This window comes from Phyllobates terribilis, unplaced genomic scaffold, assembly GCF_046119375.1.
Source record: "Phyllobates terribilis strain yellow unplaced genomic scaffold, ASM4611937v1 Scaffold_11__3_contigs__length_659146591, whole genome shotgun sequence".
In the NCBI taxonomy this organism is placed as follows: Eukaryota; Metazoa; Chordata; class Amphibia; order Anura; family Dendrobatidae; genus Phyllobates; species Phyllobates terribilis.
The window spans coordinates 560,304,102-560,324,957 of record NW_027362771.1 but is presented as its reverse complement, the minus strand read 5'-3'; the positions used below and the strand labels follow the sequence as shown (position 1 = coordinate 560,324,957).

At 45.8% G+C, this 20,856-nt stretch overlaps 1 long non-coding RNA gene across 1 annotated transcript in view; it reads right to left on the bottom strand.

Annotated features, from left to right (window-relative positions):
* The window catches only part of LOC141166906 (uncharacterized), a 141,348-nt gene that overhangs the window by 90,614 nt on the left and 29,878 nt on the right, over positions 1-20,856 (bottom strand). Inside the window, exon 2 of the long non-coding RNA XR_012251358.1 lies at positions 17,410-17,730. This is a non-coding gene — a long non-coding RNA (uncharacterized lncRNA). The remainder of the gene's footprint in view (positions 1-17,409; positions 17,731-20,856) is intronic.

Below are 20,856 nucleotides of genomic sequence, written 5' to 3'. Positions count from 1 at the left end.
AGCTTCTGACAGTGGGTCTAAGAGGGAACACTTCTCCTTGTGGAGAGTTCTAAGACAGTGTAAGGAGACTTAAAGGCCATGTAATGCTCCTCTGGAAATTTAAAAATGCAAATCTAGTGCCACCTATTGGGGGTAACAATCCAAAAAGTCAATATCAATTAAATAGAGACTCACCCTATTGACAATAACAATGCAAGCTCCAAATTAGCTTTTATGTCTACATTTTCCAGGAGAAATAACATAGGTTCAGCACAACGTAGGGTTCTAAGAAATTATTGGGCAGAATTATTTATAAGACAATATTTTTTTATATAATGGAATAATTGGAAGGGATATGGAGTAGAGGGGATGATAAAAGAATATACAGTGTACAGAGGATGAGGGGGGATACCGTGTGTAGAGGGGGGAGGATACAGTACAGAGGGATGATAAAAAAGGGTACAATGTGTAGGGAATGATAAGAGGGCAGTGCAGAGTAGGAGGATGATAAAAGAGGGCGGCACAGTGTAGTGAAGATGATAAGAGAAGGATAAAGTGTCAGGGGATGATAAGAAGGAACAGCACAGTGTAGGGGATGATAAGAGTGGGCGGCACAGTGTATAGGGGATAATAAGAGGCAGCAGTACAGTGTAGAGGGGATGATAAGAAGCAGCACAGTGTAGAGGGGAAGATAAGAGGGGGTGGTATAGTGTAGGGAATGATAAGAGGGCAGTGCAGTGTAGGAGGATGTTAAAAGAGGGCGGCACAGTGTAGTGAAGATGATAAGAGAAGGATAAAGTGTCAGGGGATGATAAGAAGGAACAGCACAGTGTAGGGGATAATAAGAGTGGGCGGCACAGTGTATAGGGGATAATAAGAGGCAGCAGTACAGTGTAGAGGGGATGATAAGAAGCAGCACAGTGTAGAGGGGAAGATAAGAGGCAGAACAGTGTAGAAGGGATAATAAGAGGGACAGTACAGTGTAGAGGGGATGATAAGATGCGGCACAGTGTAGAGGGGAAGATAAGAGGGGGTGGTATAGTGTAGGGGATGATAAGAGGGGGTGGTACAGTGTAGAGGGATGATAAGAGGGGGCGGTACAGTGTAGAGGGGATGATAAGAAGGGTAGTACAGTGTAGAGGGGATGATAAGAGGGGGTGGTATAGTGTAGGGGATGATAAGAGGGGCGGTACAGTGTAGAGGGGATGATAAGAGGGGGTGGTATAGTGTAGGGGATGATAAGAGGGGCGGTACAGTGTAGAGGGGATGATAAGAGGCGGCACAGTGTAGAGGAGATGATAAGAGGCGGAACAGTGTAGAAGGGATGATAAGGGGCAGTACAGTGTAGAAGGGATGATAAGGGGCAGTACAGTGTAGAGGGGATGATAAGAGGCGGCACAGTGTAGAAGGGATGATAAGGGGCAGTACAGTGTAGAAGGGATGATAAGGGGCGGTACAGTGTAGGAGGATGATAAGGGGCGGTACAGTATAGGGGATGATAAGAGGGGTGGTACAGTGTAGACGGGATGAATAGAGGGGTGGTACAGCATAGAGGGGATGATAAGAGGGGGCACAGTGTAGAAGGGATAATAAGAGGGGCAGTACAGTGTAGAGGGGATGAAAAGAGGGGGTGGCACAGTGTAAAGGGGATGATAAGAGATGGCACAGTGTAGAAAGGATAAGAGGAGGGGTACTGACTCGCCCAGGGGGGATATGGGGGGAGACTCGGAACCCGGGCCTTTACCTTCTTTGTAGGATGTCACGGCAGTCGGCTCCCGGGCCCGTCCTCTGGGGTCACTCTTTAAAAAAGGGGTTTGTTAACAGTTTTGTCTCGTGACGTCACCTGTGGTTCCCGGTAATGAGTACCGGCGCTGCTGCAGACCTCCGGGGTGATGGGATGGCAGCTGGGATGTTTCTGCTCCCCACAGGTGGAGCTGGCCCCCGGGGCAGGGTTGATGAAAGGGATGCAGGTGAGAGGTGGCCCGGTCGGGTCAGGGGAATGACGGACACGCACACAGGGGATTCGCTTCAGTACCTTTACTGGTGTAACGGCAGGTAGGGTCCAGGGTACTTAATAGGAAGGGTGCACTTCAGAACTCTCCCCAGTGAGCGGGTTGTAGGCCTCCTGGTCCGTGTCTTCCTCTCTCTAAGCTTCTGGCCAGCCTGGAACTTGGCCTAGCTTCTATATTGTTTTGCGCTCTCACCTGACTTCTTGGTAGTAGGACTTTTCTCTGGCAACCACTATCCCTGGACGCCGGGGCCTTCGTGGTTCCTAGTCCTGTAATTGATGGCAGCTTCAGGATGACCAGGGGTCTGGAAGCCTCCTGGTATGCCGGTACTGGGTGTAGAGAACCCTGTAGGCACGGACCCGGTGTCCGTCTTGTGTCTTGGGGTGAGCTTCATACGCTCCTCTGCCCCCTTAACTCCTCTCTTCTCTCTCCTTGCCTCGGCCACACTCGGGGCCCTCAGTACAGCAGCAGACGTACTGCGTCTTCACTGCTCTCAATGTCAGCACACTCTCTGACTGACTGACGACGACCCCCTAACTGACTCCACCCTCCGGTTTATATATCCCTAACAGGACTCCCTCTGGTGGTATGAGGTGGAAGGGTGGAGGTGTCTGTTTGTAGTGAGGGCCTCTTGTGGAGAAATCCATCCATGCACCCTTTTGGGTCCTGTGGTACCTGTGGCAGCAGGGTTGCACAGTACAATGTAGAGGGGATGATAAGAGGGGCAGCACAGTGTAGAAGGGATGATAACAGGGGGTTGCACAATGTAAAGGGGGTGATAAGAAGGGGCGGCACAGTGTAGAAGGGCTGATGATGAGAGGGGGGCACAGTGTAGAGGGGATGATAAGAAAAGGCGGCAGAGTGTAGAAGGGATGATAAGAGGGGGTTGCACAGTGTAGAGGGGATGATAAGAGGGGCGGTACAGTGTAGAAGGGATGATAAGGGGCGGTACAGTGTAGGGGGATGATAAGGGGTGGTACAGTGTAGAGGGGATGATAATAGGGGTGGTACAGTGTAGAGGGGATGATAAGAGGCGGCACAGTGTACAAGGGATAATAAGAGGGACAGTACAGTGTAGAGAGGATGAAAAGAGAGACGGTAACAGTATAGGGGGAGGGGGATGATAAGAGGCGGTACAGTGTAGAAGGGATGATAAGAGGGGGTTGCACAGTGTAGAGGGGATGATAAGAGGGGCGGTACAGTGTAGAAGGGATGATAAGGGGCGGTACAGTGTAGGGGGATGATAAGGGGTGGTACAGTGTAGAAGGGATGATAAGAGGGGGTGGTACAGTGTAGAGGGGATGATAAGAGGCGGCACAGTGTAGAAGGGATGATATGAGGGGGTGGCACAGTGTAGAAGGGATGATAAGGGCGGTACTGCGTAGAGGGGATGATAAGAGGCGGCACAGTGTAGAAGTGATGATAAGAGGGGGTGGTACAGTGTGGCGGGTTGATAAGAGGGGCGGTACAGTGTAGAGGGGATGATAAGAGTGGGTGACACAGTGTAGGGAGATGTAAGAAGGGTCATACAGTGTAGATGGGAAGATAAGAGGCAGCACAGTGTAGAGGGGATAATAAGAGGGGTTGTACAGTGTAGAGGGGATGATAAGAGGGGGAGGTACAGTGTAGAGGGGATGATAAGAAGGGTAGTACAGTGTAGAGGGGATGATAAGAGGGGGCGGTACAGTATAGAGGGGATGATAAGAGGGGCGGTAGAGTGTAGGGGAATGATAAGAGACGGCACAGTGTAAAGGGGATAATAAGAGGGGGCGGTACAGTGTAGAGGGGATGATAAGAAGGGGCGGCACAGTGTAGAGGGATAATAAGAAGGGTCGGCACAGTGTAGGGGATGATATGAGGGGAGAATAAAATGTAGAGCAAATGATAAGGGGGAAAATAAATTATAAATGGGATGAAAAGAACAGAGAATGAATCATGGAGGGGATATAAGAGGAGATGACACAGTGTAGAGGTAAAGGCCTCCATACACATTAGACTAATGTAGGCTGAACCTGCCGATATTGACGGGTTCATCAGATTGTCTGATGTGTAAGGGGGCGCCGCCGTCTGATTATCAGGAGAGATGGTGATCATGCATGTCTCTTTTCGAACTGCTAGTTGCATTGTTCTCTCAGAGATAAGCCGTCGGTTTACGTGTCAGTCGGTGGCTGTCTGAGTGCTCCTGTGTATGGGAGAGACGGAGGAGATGGCTGTCACCAAACGATCGGCCACAGCATGGTTTGGCCAACAGCCATCTAATGTGTATGGCCGGCTTAAGAATAAGAGGAGAGGATATGAGGGCATTTTACATTGTCATCCCCCCAATGATATAAGGGGAGGACTCAGCGTGAAGAGAATAGTAGTAGGGAGAAAATATAAAGGTTTCGTAAGAGGAGGACGGTGCACCCCGGTGAGATTGGTTGGATCTTGTGATGGCAGATGATAACACACATTGTATAGATATAAGCTCATCAGTATTTATGACACATTATTCTTGTCACTTACGAGAAACAGTTTTTCCACCATTACAGTCAGCGGATGACATTATTTCTTCTTCTCCCATTAGAGCTGACGCTGTAGACGGTTGTAGCGTTGGTGTTAGGCTGAAGCTGGAGGTGTCAATCTGTAATATCTGGATATCCCGGGGATCGTGTTTCCATACTCTGTTGAGTTCTCTACATTGTGAGTAATACATTATTGTCACCTATGTGCAGAGGATCTTTTCGGACACTTACTGAGAATATTATGTCCCCGATTGTTCAGGCTTCATGTTTTATGTAGAGAATATGCTGTGTATGTCTGTAGTCAGGTGCCCAAATGTAAGGTATAATTCACACCAAAATAACAGATGACACAAAATCATCTCCCCACAACAATGTCATCTACAGCCCACCACATCAGTGTCAGCAACAGAGCCCACAACAGTGTTAGACACAAGGCCACCATAACATTGTCAGCCATAGATCCTCATAATAGTATCAGGCACAACAATGTGAGCCATAGAACATCGTAAGTGGCCCCATAACATTGTTGTCAATAGGGTCCACATAATAGTGTCATCCTCAATATCCCCAGAACTGTGTAAAAAATCTCCAACAACAATGTCAGCCACAGACCACTAATAGTGTCAGCCAGCGGGCTTCCATAACAGTGAGTCACAGTGCCCCCATTACAGTGTACAGGATGGTTGAAGTCACTGGCATAGTGTCAACAGAACAGAGCCACAGTGACCAGTGGTGTCAGCCAAAATGCCCCCACAACAAAGTCACCTACTGTTTTCTACAAACGTGTCAGCTAAAGAGCCCCATAACAGTGTCAAAAAAGGGCCAGATAAGAGTGCTAGCCAGAGATCCTCAGTTATGGTGCCTGAATAACTGTGCAAGACCAAGTGCCTGTACAACAGTGTCAGATACAGTATACATAACAGTGCCTGCATAACAGTACCAGATACAGAGCCTGCATAACAGTGCCAGCTACAGTGCCTGCACATCAGTGTCAGATACAGTCTACATAACAGTGTCAGATACAGTCTACATAACAGTGCCTGCATTACAGTGCCAGATGCAGAGCCTGAATTAAAGTGCCAAATACAGTCTATATAACAGTGCCTGCACAACAGTGTCAGATACAGTCTACATAACACTGTCAGATACAATCTACATAACAGTGCGTGCATTACAGTGCCAGATACAGAGCCTGCATAACAGTGCCATATACAGTCTACATAACAGTGCCTGCATAACAGTGCCAGATACAGTCTACATAACACTGTCAGATACAATCTACATAACAGTGCCTGCATTACAGTGCCAGATGCAGAGCCTGCAATAAAGTGCCAAATACAGTCTATATAACAGTGCCTGCACAACAGTGTCAGATACAGTCTACATAACACTGTCAGATACAGTCTACATAACACTGTCAGATACAGTCTACATAACAGTGCCTGCATTACAGTGCCAGATGCAGAGCCTGCAATAAAGTGCCAAATACAGTCTATATAACAGTGCCTGCACAACAGTGTCAGATACAGTTTACATAACAGTGCCTGCATAACAGTGCCAGATACAGTCTGAATAATAGTGCCTGCATTACAGTGACAGATACAGAGCCTGCATAACAGTGCCAGATACATTCTACATAACAGTGCGTGCATTACAGTGACAGATACAGAGCCTGCATTAAAGTGCCAAATACAGTCTACATAACAGTGCCTGCACAACAGTATCAGATACAGTCTACATAACAGATCCTGCATAACAGTGCCAGATACAGTCTGCATAACAGTGCGTGCATTACAGTGACAGATACAGAGCCTGCATAACAGTGCCAGATACAGTCTACATAACAGTGCCTGCATAACAGTGCCAGATACAGAGCCTGCATAACAGTGCCAGATACAGTCTACATAACAGTGCCTGCATAACAGTGCCAGATATGACTCGCCCAGGGGGATATGGGGGAGACTTGGTACCCGGGCCTTTACCTTCTTGGGATGTCACGGAAGTCGGCTTCCCGGGCCTGTACCCTGGGGTCACTCTTTAAAAGGGGTTTGTTACTTGAAGGGATGAATAACAGTTTTGTCTCGTGACACCACCTGTGGTTCCCGGTAATGGGTACCAGCGCTGCTGTAGACCTCTGGAGCAGATGTTAGGGCAGCTGGGTTGGTGCGGCTCTCCACAGGCAGAGCACAGATAACGTGGTGGAAGTAACTGACAGAAACAGTGGGTTGCAGTCATCCGAGTTTACTCACAGTTATTTAGGTTCTTCAGGTGACACTGTACAGGTGTCAGCCTCGCACGTCGCGCTGCATTTACCAGGCAGGGGTTCAGCACTCCCTCAAGTATCTCAAGAGCACTTAACGGGACCCCTTTCTGTATGTTCCTTCCTTAGCCGACTTCCCGCGCTGGGTCTCTCCCTCCTGCCCTGCGCCTCGCCACACAAAGTCCCGATCGGGTACCTTGAGATCCCTCTGGGCAACTTGAAGTTCCCGGACCTGACTTGGTGCCCTTTTTGGCGGCTTAGGTGCGAATGTGGCAACTGCACCCTGTAAGTGCAGAAGCCTCCGGTTTTCCTGCCGAGACTTGAGGCTAGTCCAGGGACCGGTTCCCTTCTTGCGGCCTGATCCCTCTGACGCCTGGCAGATTCGGGCGTACGGGTGCCGTCCTGCACTCACCGTACCCCCTGGGATCCCTTCTGATACTGGAGCCTTTCTCCTCCGCTCCCCTCTCACTCCTGGGCCTCTCTTACTAGGCCCCACTCTGGAGAAGAGCTCCTGAAGAGACTCTGCTCCTCTCCTCTTCTCTCTCACTGAATCCACTGACTCTAAGATGGCTTCTCTTTTTATATTTATTCTTTAAGTGCTCCCCTGTTCTGCGTCCTCCACCCACACCCACTACTTGGTTCCCCCTCACTTTTGGTTCTCCCCACTGCAGCCATGGACGGGACAGCAGAAGAAGTGCATAATGCCCCTCCAGCCGGCCTGGAGAAGTGTAGTGTTGAGTGCAGGTGTTGGGGTCCCGGGCAGTACTCCATCCTTACCTGAGAGGAGATGCCACACCTCTGGGTGAGGTGTAGTACCTCTGTGGCGACTGAACCCTCAGGGGCCCCACAGATACAGTCTACATAACAGTGCCTGTGACGCGCCCCCTGGGCCGTGGGGTAACCGGAGCCGAGCCGGTAGATGCTGGGGGTTGTAGTCACCGTGGCGGTGACCCGGTCCGTGACCCAGGGCTGTCAATCCAAGGGGTTATTTGTATGGGTTTTATAATGTCCGACTACGCCACCTGTGGAGTGCGGCTAAAGGGGGCCGCCGCTGCGGAACAGTCCTCTGAAGCTGGTGATATTGCAGCAAGGGTATTATTACTCCCCACAGCAAGAGTGTAGCTTCAGGGCAGTGTGGGTGAATGATGGTGGTTGTAGTGCAGGGAGTCAGTAATGAACACAGAGTCCGTGTGATGCAGTCCCAAGATCTTTTACTCACAGTTGTTGCAGTTCCGGTTACAGGGACCCATGTAACGGCCCTTGTCGTTCTGTGCTCACTCAGTGAGGGGTTCAGCCGACCCCCAGGTAACTCCGGAGTATTTATCAGGACCCCCTTCTGTGTGTCCTTTCTCTGGCCTTCTACCAGCACCTCACACCCAGTGACACTTCTATCCGGTACCCTCGGGCCTTGGCGGGCGACGTGTGTTCCGTCCCGTGGGTCCTATGCGGCTACCTTCTTAGTGTGACTGGTGTGGACTTTTGGCCTACGGTACTTAAAGTGCTGCAGCCTTCGGTTTCTAGTTGAGTCTTGCTGTTTCTCCGCTAGTTGAGGGACCGGTTCCCCTTATCAGGCCTGACCCCTCTACCTCCTGGTAGCAGCGGACGTACAGGTGGCCTTCTGCACAGCTCGTACCCCTAGGGTCCCTTCGGTTCCTGGAGCCTTCCTGCTCCCACTCCTCTCTTCTCTCCTTCAGTCCTGGGCCTCACAGGCTAGGCCCGACCCTGGAGCAGAGCTCATGCAGAGCCTCTGCTCCCACACTTCTCCTCCTCTGACTGCACTGACTGAACTCCACCCTTTATCTAAGATGGTGTCCCTATTTTATACTGCTCCTACTCAAGTGCTCCCAGGATCTACGTCCTCCACCCCATCCACTACATGGTTCCCCCTCTCTAGGTGGTTCCCCCCATTCCAGCCAGGGATCAGGGACTGTGCTCTCCCGTAGGAGCAATCTCGCCCTGTCCCCCGGAAATGTGGTGTAGTGAATGCTGGTGTTAGGATCCTGAGCCATACTCCTTCCTTACCTGAGAGTGAGGTACCACACCTCTGGATGAGATGCAATACCTCTGTGGCGACCGAACCCTCAGGGGCGCCACACATGCATAACAGTGTCAGATACAGTCTACATAACAGTGCCTGCATTACAGTGCCAGATACAGAGCCTGCATAACAGGGTCAGATACATACAGAGCCTGCATAACAGTGCCAGATCCAGTACCTGCATAACAGTACCAGCTACAGTGCCTGCATAACAGTGCCAGCTACAGTGCCTACATAACAGTGCCAGCTACAGTGCCTTCATAACAATGCCAGATCCAGTGCCTTCATATCAGTGCCAGATCCAGTGCTTGCATAACAGTGTCAGCTACAGTGCCTTCATAACAGTGCCTGCATAATAGTGCCAGATACAGATCCTGCATAACAGTGCCAGGTACAGTCTACATAACAGTGCCTGCATAACAGTGCCAGATATAGAGCCTGCATAACAGGGCCAGTTATATACAGAGCTTGCATAACAGTGCCAGATACAGAGCCTGCATAACAGGGCCAGCTACATACAGAGCCTGCATAACTGTCACGCCAGGTGTGGGAAAGACTTAGTGCAATACAGAGGGAAAAACGGAAAGGGAGCCCAGACACTAGGGAAAGGTGAGAGTGGAGACCTCCTAGTCTGGTCTACTGTCACCCTGTCTCAACTACTGTCCCTGTATTGGCTCTTCACCAATCGCCGCACGCGTGCCTCGCCCTGACTTTCCCTGGCTAAGGCTAGGGAAGGAAGGAGATGAGCACTAGTCGATCTCCACTAAACTCTATAGACAATAAGGGTAGACAAACAGGGGGGAATTGCTTAGCTTTAGACGACTCCAAACAAATGCGCATACGGCCTCAAGCTCCAGAGAGGACGAAGTACTGCTCTTGCTAAAGCCTCACAAGTAGTAATGAATATCACCGGCACCTCCCTCTCAGACACACCAGGTATTTATATACCCAGGCCAGAGAACTAATTAGCCAGTGGTAGCCGCTGGGTCCTAGAGACAGCCAGCCTATGGGAAGATGTTTGTAATGCCAAACGTAGAGATCTCCTGCAACCAACTGCAGGGTGACTGTCTGTCACCTCTGACACACCCGTGACAATAACAGCGCCAGATCCAGTGCCTGCATAACAAATCCAGATCCAGTGCCTGCATAACAGTGGCAGATCCCGTGCCTGCACAACAGTTCAAGATACAGTGCCTGCATAAGAGTGCCACATACAGTGCCTGCTTAACAGTACCAGATCCAGTGCCTTCTTGACAATGCCAGATCAAGTGCCTGCATAACAGTGCCAGATCCAGTGCCTGCATAACAGTGACACATACAGTGCCTGCATAACAGTACCAGCTACCGGGCACCTTACAACTTCCTACATGGTTTGTCCTTAGTTTATAGAGACCGGAATAACGTCTAAAGCTTCTCAGCCTCAGGCACTTAACCGTACCTGAAGTCAATTAGAGTAAAGCTTTTAGAACTTCCATCTGAAGATTTATGACCTTCAAGCATCTGCACATCAGATGTCACATTGGAGAACTTGATGTTCATAGTATGGTCCTTCTTGTCATTACAGATGGAAAAAATCTGCCAAAATCAATACAGTAAAAGGGTACAGATGGGTCCGTCCTTACCTTTGCTCTTAGCTCACCATAACCCGAGATGTGTAGCAGAAGATGACCAGCTAATAAAAAAAAAACATGATTTCACGATACTCTGCCGCGCGATGTGTATGCTGTATGTGTGTGCGCCTGTGTTCACCTGGTGGTGGTAATGTGAATTGCGTCCTGTCATGGGTTTTGTTAGAATCATGAGACATTGTGTTAATTTTTTTAATTAGAAATTAGAATCCTTAATAAAATGTAAGAAAATGTAAAGGTGCACCTCTCCGTAAGTAAACGTGCATGACTTGCAAGATCATTTTTAAAGTGGCTGCAAAGTGGAGCATTATTTTGCGCAGAGTCAGTATTTGTAAAGTGCACGAGGAAAGATTTTGCCTCCTCAAGATCAATAAGTCAATCACTTAATCAGCGTCTCCCTTACGACCTTCAATTCCTATGAAATTCCCAAACCCAACGGTTTATGCGATGAAGAACGGCGCCTCCATTAATTTAGGCAATAGCAAAGAGGTGAGCGGATCAAATGAAGACAGTAGCATCTGCTGCAGGGAACGCACATCTAATGATTGTCACATCCAACATCACAGTTTTATAAATGGAGTGATGTGGAAGTAATGAGGCTGAAGGAGCACAGACCGGACAGCAGCGGGAAAATGCAATTATTCTTAAGTGAAAATCTATTGGTGTTTTCTTGACTCTTTCGATAGATTCTTCAATGTTTCTTGGAAGTTCCAGTGACTATTGATATTACTAGCACAAAAAATTAAAGTGATGCTCCTGTAAAAGGGCTGGCACTCTGCAGGAATATTGCAGAGTGATAGCTATATTTTTACACAGACGCAGAGGCAAAACAAGCTTAGTGGTTACAGTTACTTTACGTAGCATACGAAGCTTGGTGGTTACACGCACACGTGATAGGAACCTACTCTACTCTACTCTTCTTTGGATATGGTGGTCTCTTACCAGAACCTAATGGATTGTGAGACCCACTAAATATCCCTAAAAGGGTCATGTTGATCCCATAATGCCTACTAGCTGTTGCCTGAAACTTTTGTGCCTATGTAGATCTCAGGAAGGCTACCCACTGCTAAAGCATAACCAAGCGAGGTATTACGTGCAAGGTTGCATTAGCCACACGTCTGTGATTGCCCAGAACCTCCATGAGTTTTTGTGACCACTAAGCCAATACTTTTTTGGGAAGTAACCTCCATACCACCAACAAAACTCATATGCTGGACAACTTTAAGTGGTGCCAAAATATTTTCGACAACTAATGGGTGGTCCAGAAAATTCAAGTCTAAGGGGCCCAATTCATTCTGACCGGCATTGCCTCACCCCAGTCTTAATAAAAGGGGGATCAGGAGTAAGATATTAAATAAGAAGTGCACATAACTTAATGATTTAGGTGCAGACAAGTACCATGCGCCTCCAGGGACTGGAGTACATTTCTGGCCAAAGTTACGCCACTTTACTCTTTATGAATTAGATAGACAGACGTACCCATGAGACGTACCACCCATGCTCCGTCCATTTTGGCGGAGCTGGCCAAAATTGGCATGAAAATGACATAAGTTGCAAAAAATTTTCCCCCACTTCCAAGTTGTGCAAAAATGTTAGGTCAAAAAAATGTGAAAACAGTGGGACCTAATTGATTGGTATTGGAACTACATCTCTTTAAGGGGCCAATTTATTAAGCTCGGGGTTGTAAACTAGTGTGGTTGGGTAAGATGTACCAAATTCATTAAGAGGGGCACACGCACACCATTTTATGAAATCGGCACATCTTCTGAGTGGCATGCGCCTTTGTGCACCTCGTTAGATGTTTCACCAGGCATGGACTGAAGTAATTTTTCTGGAGCAAGTGAAGTGGTAAGTAAGTGAAGTCAACTGAAGTGGCGTAACTTATGAAGAATTTGGAGAGTGAGTGTTGCCACGCATTGTCCCGCCCGTGCTCCATCCATTTTGGTCCATTTTGGTGGAGCTGGCTGTGACTGGCATGAAAACGTCTATAGTCGCAAAATTTTTGTGCAGTTTCGTGTTTGTTGCTGGTGTAAGCATTTTGAATCGGCCCCTAAGAGCCTGTGTACATACAAACTGGGACATCAATATTTCAATTACTTTGCTTACCTCAAATTTGGCACACTCCTCACTTCTCCTCCCAACTCTTAGGGGGGATTCATCAAGACTGGTGATTGATACACTAGTAATGATCAAAAGTCTGCTAGAGTAAGATGTGCCAAATTCATTAGGAGTAGTTCACTTTTGGGAACAATTATATTTTTTAGTTAAATGCATGCATTTGGGGCTAAACACATTTTTGCAATTGGTTTTCATTAAAAATGTTGCACCGTTTGCCTTCTATAGCCGCGGTGCTGCACTATCTATTACTGGCTGCAGAATGGGTTATGTGAGAATCCATCAGTATGCTCGCCATGACGGTCTGACAGGGAGCTTGTAATTCCCTTATCTGTCTTTTTCTGACCTCCTTCTAGCTGATTGATGACCACAGACCACACTAATATTGAAGGTGCAGCGACACAAAGAGCCTGCAAAAGCAAAACGATGCAATTTTTTTCAATGAAACCCCATAGCAGAAATGATTTCCTCAAAAGTGGACAAGCCCTTAATGAATTTTGCACATTTTTACTGCTGCCCATACACCAGAGTGAGAAATGTAATCCAGTCATGGGCTGGAGAAAATGTCTACTATAATTTACACCACATTTTGGTATACATTTTTGTGCAATTATGTCAGTTGATGACTTCCAGCCATACTCTTTTACAGAAGCAAGTACCTTACAGAAAGAGGCTTCATTGGCAAATACTTGGCTTATGGTTCAGTCAATTGCAGACGCGTTCCTGTTCTCATCTAAGGGCGCAGTCAGATGGTGGTATAAATTGGTACAAAATTGGACCAAAGTGCACGGACTGCCTGGAGGCTCTCCCTACCCATTGTGACAGCCTTATGCGTTTCTATGCAACTGTCATGCTCTGGTCGAGAGATCCTCCAGCCAGTCCAATCATTGCGGTCCAATTTATATGGTCGTCTTACTGCGCAATAGCTCTCATCTATCTGGATATAGTCTCTACAGACCCATCTTTAGGCCAGTCCTATTGTGAGCTGCTATTGACTTTGGTTGATATGTTCCTTGGCCCACCAAATCTAAGTTCCTACATGCTTCATTCCCTCTTCTTACGGACGAGCCCTCATGCTTCTCACTCTTATGAGCTCCTGTACTCTCATGGTTTCTCTGGATCTACGAGTCCCACTATTAGCATGCATTAATTTCCTCAACGCAGCTACTCCAGTCCTCTCACCATTCTCATGCTCACTTGGGCTTTCTGTCACTCCTCGGCATCTTTTGGTCCACCACCTTGATCATGGCAGGTCTTTCCTCTGGTCACTCTCAGACCAGGTCTCTGAGCTTGTCATGTACCTCACCGTGCACACACACCATGCTTGCCAACTGTCCTAAATTTGCATCTGTCCCAGGCCAAAAGATTAGGTTTAAGTAAGCTTCTCCCAAAAATGGTTGTCTGCTGGTGGATCAGGGGTGTTTCTGGGAGGGTCAAGGCATTCCTGTGTGTGACTGGGGGGCAAAACTTAATCTTGCCACAACTCTATTGTTGGTAAATACGCACAAATTTATGCCAAACACTAAGCGCCTGTACGCCTCCTCTTACTAGCCTTGTAGGTCAGCATCTCAGCCCCACTTTGCTCACGATAATATCAGTACATCCACTACTACTGACCAACACTTCCTACCCCTGCAAGCAGACAACCAGGAAAATGTGTTCCCAGGGGCGTAACTAGAAGCTCATGTGCCCCAATGTAAAATCTCCAACAGTGCCCAACAACTATCAAAGGTTTTTAATAGTTGTGGTCTTCTGATATGAGCAAAAGAGACCATTTGGGCTGCAGGACACAGGTACAACTGCAACCCATGCACTCACTAAAGTTATGCCTCAGCTTCTTGCTGTATTTATGGAGAACGAATCACCCAAAATTTGGATTCTCCTAAATCCATGAATTTTGGGAAATTCTAAACTTCTAAACTAATTTAGTTCATATAGAATCAATTTAGTCATTATTTTATGATCAGTCCGACTCCTGGCACCCCCATTGATCAGCTAATTAAAGGGCATATTTGCCAAGTTGCATACCCAGAAGGCTCCTAGAAGAAAGACTTCCAAGACTTCTCGAAGAGTTGGCAAATTGTAGAAGCATCCCCTAATCTTTTTTTCTGAGCTCCAAGTCTCTGAAAGCTGGGGCTTATTATTGCTGAAGCTTGAGAAGATACTGTATACAGAGGCAGCGACAGTAGGGCTTCATCCTTTATCATGGACTCAGTGCCCTGTTGGCACATTTCTGGCTCAGCAACTGACTAGAAGACGAATGTTATTGTACAATGTAAACAAGTCAGAGAGAAATGTTTTTGGTTGCCTGTCTCAGAAATTAGATGAATGTAATAATGTAATATATTCCAATGCCAAAACTGGCAGTCTAGTAAGCCAGTAGAGGAGGGGCGGGGAACCTGTTTTACTGCCAAGAGCAATTTGGATATTTATTAACATCATTCAGGGGCTGTACACAATTATCAACTTAATAATGATCCTGCTATATTTGGTCAAACATTTAATTAACTCCCCCCTAATGTGACAGCTGGAGCTGCTTCACTTTAGTGAGGTGTGTGATGTTAAGTGGTATGGATGATGTTGCTACTTGCAACTGCTTTCCCAGGTTTGCGTCAGTCTGGTGCACAGGCAACAATTTGATGATAAGTTTTGTGAAGAACTTGCAGCAGTAAGTTGTTCCAAACCCAGATGTATATTACACTGCAGGTAGACGGCGTCAAGACTGCCATATACATCACATAGGAGACACTGAAACTGCCATATACATCACATAGGAGACACAGAAACTGCCATATACATCACATAGGAGACACAGAGACTGCAGCATATACATCACATATGAGACACAGACTGCTGAATATACATTACATAGGAGACACTGAGACTGCTGTACATACATCACATAGCATACACTCAAACTGCTGCATACATCACATAGGTGACGCCGACACTGCTGTATATATATACAGTTGCATCTCACTAAATTAGAATATCATCAAAAAGTTCATTTATTTCAGTTCTTCAATACAAAAAGTGAAACTCATATATAATATAGAGTCATTACAAACAGAGTGATCTATTTCAAGTGTTTATTTCTTTTAATGTTGATTATCTCAGTAAATTAAAATAATTAACAAAAGCACCTGCAAAGGCTTCCTAAGCATTTAAAAAGGTCCCTTAATCTGTTTCAGTAGGCTCCACAATCATGGGGAAGACTGCTGACTTGACAGATGTCCAGAAGGCAGTCATTGACACACTCCACAAGGTCCAAGAATTACAATTTTCAATTGGAAATCAAGGTCTCAGAGTCTGGAGGAAGAGTTTAGAGGCTACAATCCAAGCTGCCTGAAGTCTAGTGTGAAGTTTCCACAATCAGTGATGGTTTGTGGAGCCATGTCATCTGCTGGTGTAGGTCCACTATGTTATATCAAGACCAAAGTCAGAGCAGCCGTCTACCAGGATATTTTAGAGCACTTCATGCTTCCCTCTGCCGACAAGCTTTTTGGAGATGGAAATTTCATTCTCCAGCAGGACTTGGCACCTGTCCACACTGCCAAAAGTACCAATACCTGGTTTACACACAACAGTATCACTGTGCTTGATTGGCCAGCAAACTCGTCTGACCTTAACCCCATAGAGAATCTATGGGGTATTGTCAAGAGGAAGATGAGAGACACCAGACCCAACAATGCAGACGAGCTGAAGGCAGCTATCAAAGCAACCTGGGCTTCCATAAAACCTCAGCAGTGCCACAGGCTGATCGCCTCCATGCCACGCCGCATTGATGCAGTAATTGATGCAAAAGGAGCCCCGACAAAGTAATGAGGCATTTACTGAACATACATATCAGTAGGCCAACATTTTGGATTTTAAAAACAATTTTCAAGCAGTTGTTATAAAGTATTCTAATTTACTGAGATAATGACTTTTGTGTTGTAAGCCATAATCATCAACATTAACAGAAATAAACACGTGAAATAGATCACTCTGTTTGTAATGACTCTATATAATATATGAGTTTCACTTTTTGTATTGAAGAATTGAAATAAATTAACTTTTGATGATATTCTAATTTACTGAGATGCACCTGTATCACATTGTATACACTGAGATTGCTGTATATACATCACATAGAATACACTGAGACTGCTGTATACATCACATAGGAAACACCAAGACTGATGTATACACCACATAGGAGACACCAAGACTCTGTATACACCACATAGGAGATACTGAGACTGCTGTATACATCACATAGGAGACACCAAGACTGCTGTAACACCACATAGAATACACTGAGACTGCGGTATATACATTACATAGGAGACACTGAGACTGCTGTGTATACACACATAGGATTCACCGAAACTGCTGTATATATATGGCATAAGAGACACAGACTGTTGTATATGCATTACATATGATACACAGACTGTATATATGCATAGTATACACTGAGATTGCTGTATACACATTACATAGGAGACACTGAGACTGCTGTATACATCACACAGATGACACCAAATATGCTGCATTCATCACAGAAAGTAGCTGGACAGAAGCATTTTAATTCTGCCCACAAAGAACGTCTTTCCTCCAGCGCACCAGCACTGCATGCGCCGCAGCGTTCAGTAGTGAGCTCAGCATGCATGTGTAGAATAATTAAGGGCTGTAAAAAGGGGCCGGCAGGCGGCAGCCCAAGGGCTTGGGGACATTACATCTGCCCTGCAGTAGAGATTTAATATTCTTCTATGCACAAAAAAAATTGTGGCGTCAGGGATCTGATGTGTTTTTACTCTTGTAGACATGACCCTGGAGTTCCCACGTTCTAGATAAAATGTGTAACATCTCACTGTAGCTCATAGACTCTTACCTGCCCGACACTTGGACCCAACAGCCTGGAGCAAAAAGCAATTTGTGTTTCTTTTCCATCTGATCATTTATCATGTCTTATCAGTCAGAATCTTCCCTGCGGGTATTCTCCGCTGATTCAGGATTATACACATAAGGCTTGTGTGCTTTATTCTTATATAGTTAAAATTTTTGTTTCCGACTAAAGGATCATCCGAGCAGCTGATTGTGAAAGGGAACCTGTCACCTGCAGATATAGGGGAAATCTGCAGGTAGATAAGGTTCAAACTCTCTGTGGCCGGATTACTGGAGCAGCGCCTGAAGGGAGAAACTGGAGCAGCGGCTGAAGGGAGAAAATGAAGTTATATTGGTCAGTGATATCTTGATATCTGCGATTCAATGTTTTATTCAAGATTCACATTTATCTTAATATATAAATGAGCTGTTAAGATCTATGGGCCGGACATAAATCTCCAGGAGAATGTAGATCAGGAGAGCAGACTGTCAGTCATTACATGTCTCACACTTGTAATGACCCAGAGTCTCCACCTGCTTGCCTGACGGCTCCATTGCCTGAAGTCACACAGCATAAAGGCTGGCAGTTAAGCAGGAGGAAACAGCACTGGGTGGAGAATAGAGCTGGAGTGACAGAGGCTTCAGCTCTACCATAGCTCTTCAGCATCATTTGCATATGAATTCAAACGCTGATTTCTCAGTAACGGAGGATCAGACTGGCCATGTGAAGGTATTGTTGGATAGGTCTTTGAAAGAGCTATATGCACATATAAATAGTTTGAGGGGGGTGAAACCCTGCTGATGGATTCCCTTTAAAGGAACACTAAACCTGGAAATGAGAGATACAAGTAGCTCAGGAAATACCCTTTCCCTTGGTATCTTCCAACCTGCACAATATATTAGGTTTTGCATAATTAATCACCTGCTGATTGCTGCTATTTTTTGGGAGTGGGGTTAGCTAAGGGGTGACACTGAGGTTCCTGGTTCTCCATTGGACATTATGCATTTTAGGGTGGGCGACTCAGTCTACAGACGATTAAATTAAAGGAGTTGTCCACCTTTGCAAGGCTTTTTTTTTTACTTAAATGAACATATTTGGGGCGAAAAACAATTTTTACAATTGGGTTTCATTACAAATTTTGCAGAATTTGCCTTCTGTAGCCTCTGTGTTACCACCTATTGCTGACTGCAGAATGAGTTAACTGAGAAACCATCACTGACTTCATTCAGAGGGAGAGCCTGTAACTCTTTCATCTTTCTTTTTCTGAGCTCCTCTTAAATCGCTTATGGCCACAGAGCACATCAGAGTTGAAGGTGTAGGGAAACAAAGAACCTGCAAAAGCCAAACCGTGCAAAAATTTTAACGAAAAAAATTGCTTCCACAGGTGAACAATCCCGTTAAGCCCTTAAATTCCATATTTTTGGTTTGGCAGATCTTGGAAATCCAAGATTTACTACTTTAAATGAGTGCATTTTTCTGCACCAATCCCCTGGACGAATTAGGGGACAACATAAGAAAAGATTTTATTTTTTTATATTTTGTTTAGTGTGAACGGACAGTAACCATAAATGACAATCCTAATGAATCCGACCTTTACTTCTCCGCTGTCAGAGTTGCCAGAAAGAAGCTTTTAAGCTTATTATTAATGGTATGGTGTCACACTTGCCCTTTGAACTTTGCTGTCTCAGGGGTCTTAATAAATAATATGGTCTACCCTGGGGAAAGGCAGCAGCGGAGGCAGCAATGTGCATTTGGCCTTGGAGGAACATACATTCCTGGAAATGAAGTAATCCGTTGGAAAGATTTCTATATTATATACATATGACCTGGCATGTAGATGGCACCACACGAGGTATAGCCCTCCGCAGATGAAGTCATCGGTGAGGTTGGGGGTGGTCTGACCCCAACTCATGCAGATCGGCGTAGTAGAGGTATCACTTAATTTAATGTAAAGTGTGCTTAACGCACAGATGGGGCCCATCCATGTTTATAACGTCGGCTCACTTATAAAATCAATGCTCAGCCAATTATCTCTGCTCACCATGGACATGGTCCACCTGCGCTGTCAATGCAACGTTATGCAAATGAGGATCTATGGCCATAATGTCTTCTATTGTTATACATCATTCTAATTGTCTAGAAACAGATTATTACGGGTCTATATCTGGCCCTGTGGCCATGCAGTGTGCAATCTCAGAGCAGGACATATGGATTTCACTTACAACGGTGGTCTGATCCTTCACTACATTCAGGGTTTGGCTGAGGTTCTCGCTAATGGAACTAATATAAAGGAAATATGGTGAATCAAGTAGATGGGAAGTAAGACCGAATCTATGAAGGTGGACATACATCAGTCCACAGGCAAATGTAGTCATACCGAATAAAGAGACCAATACGAAAGGGAAGAGAGCCAAGCAGAGTATAGAGAAGAAGGTCTTATGATGAGAGGAGGTTATATAAGGAGACTAGTTTTGTGTTGAATGGAGATATTTCTGGGGCAGTATGATCAGAAATGTGTGCCGCAGAATAGAGAGAAGAAGGTCCTGTGATGAGTGAAGGGTATATTTCGTGAAAAATGTAGACTAGTCTTGTATTGAATGTAGATATTGCTTGGGCAGAATGATCTGAAATGTGAGGAGCAGAATAGTAGAGACAAGAAAGTCATATGATAAGTGGAGTCTCCATTTAGGGTGGCCTGGCTGGAAATGTGAGTAGCAGATAGAAGAAGGTCTTGTGATAAATGGAGGGTACATTTGGGGACATTTGACCAGGAATGTGAAAAATTAGTGGAAATGAGGAAAGAAGGTCTTGTGATGAGTGAAGGATGCAGTATGTTTGGATGACATGGTGAGGAATAAGAAGTGTAAAATGGTAGAGAGAAGGTTGTTTTATAAGTGGAGATTACTTTTGGAGTGGCATGGTCAAGTATGCAGTGGTAAGGTTGAGGAGCATGTTTTATACCATTATCTAAAGATAAAGTCACTTTAAAGAGGCCATTGCATCTGACCTGTGAAAAATCCATTAATAATTTGGTATGGACATCATTTTACTCATTCTATATATATTCAGCCATTGTCCTCTCTTGACGATAATAGATCGATGTGTTACATGCCCTCCCATCCTCCACACAAGAAGATCAGGGAATGACATGGTATCAGGTGGTGAGGAGCTATTGTCCGAGACAAGAGTAGCTACAAAAGATTTCATCTAGTAAGTGTTTAACACAGAAAACACTGACTAATATATAAAAAAAAAAAACAATGCAATCATTATCAGGGACAGACCCTTCAAGGACAAATATCAGAGAACCAGGAGCATCTCTGGAAATGTTGCTCCCAGGGAAATCAATTCACTTGATGACAAATCACTTTTTCCAGAGATTGCACCATCAGTTGGAGTAGGGTCGATTCCTTCCTAATAATGAGCATAATGGTTTTTAGAGGACACACATGC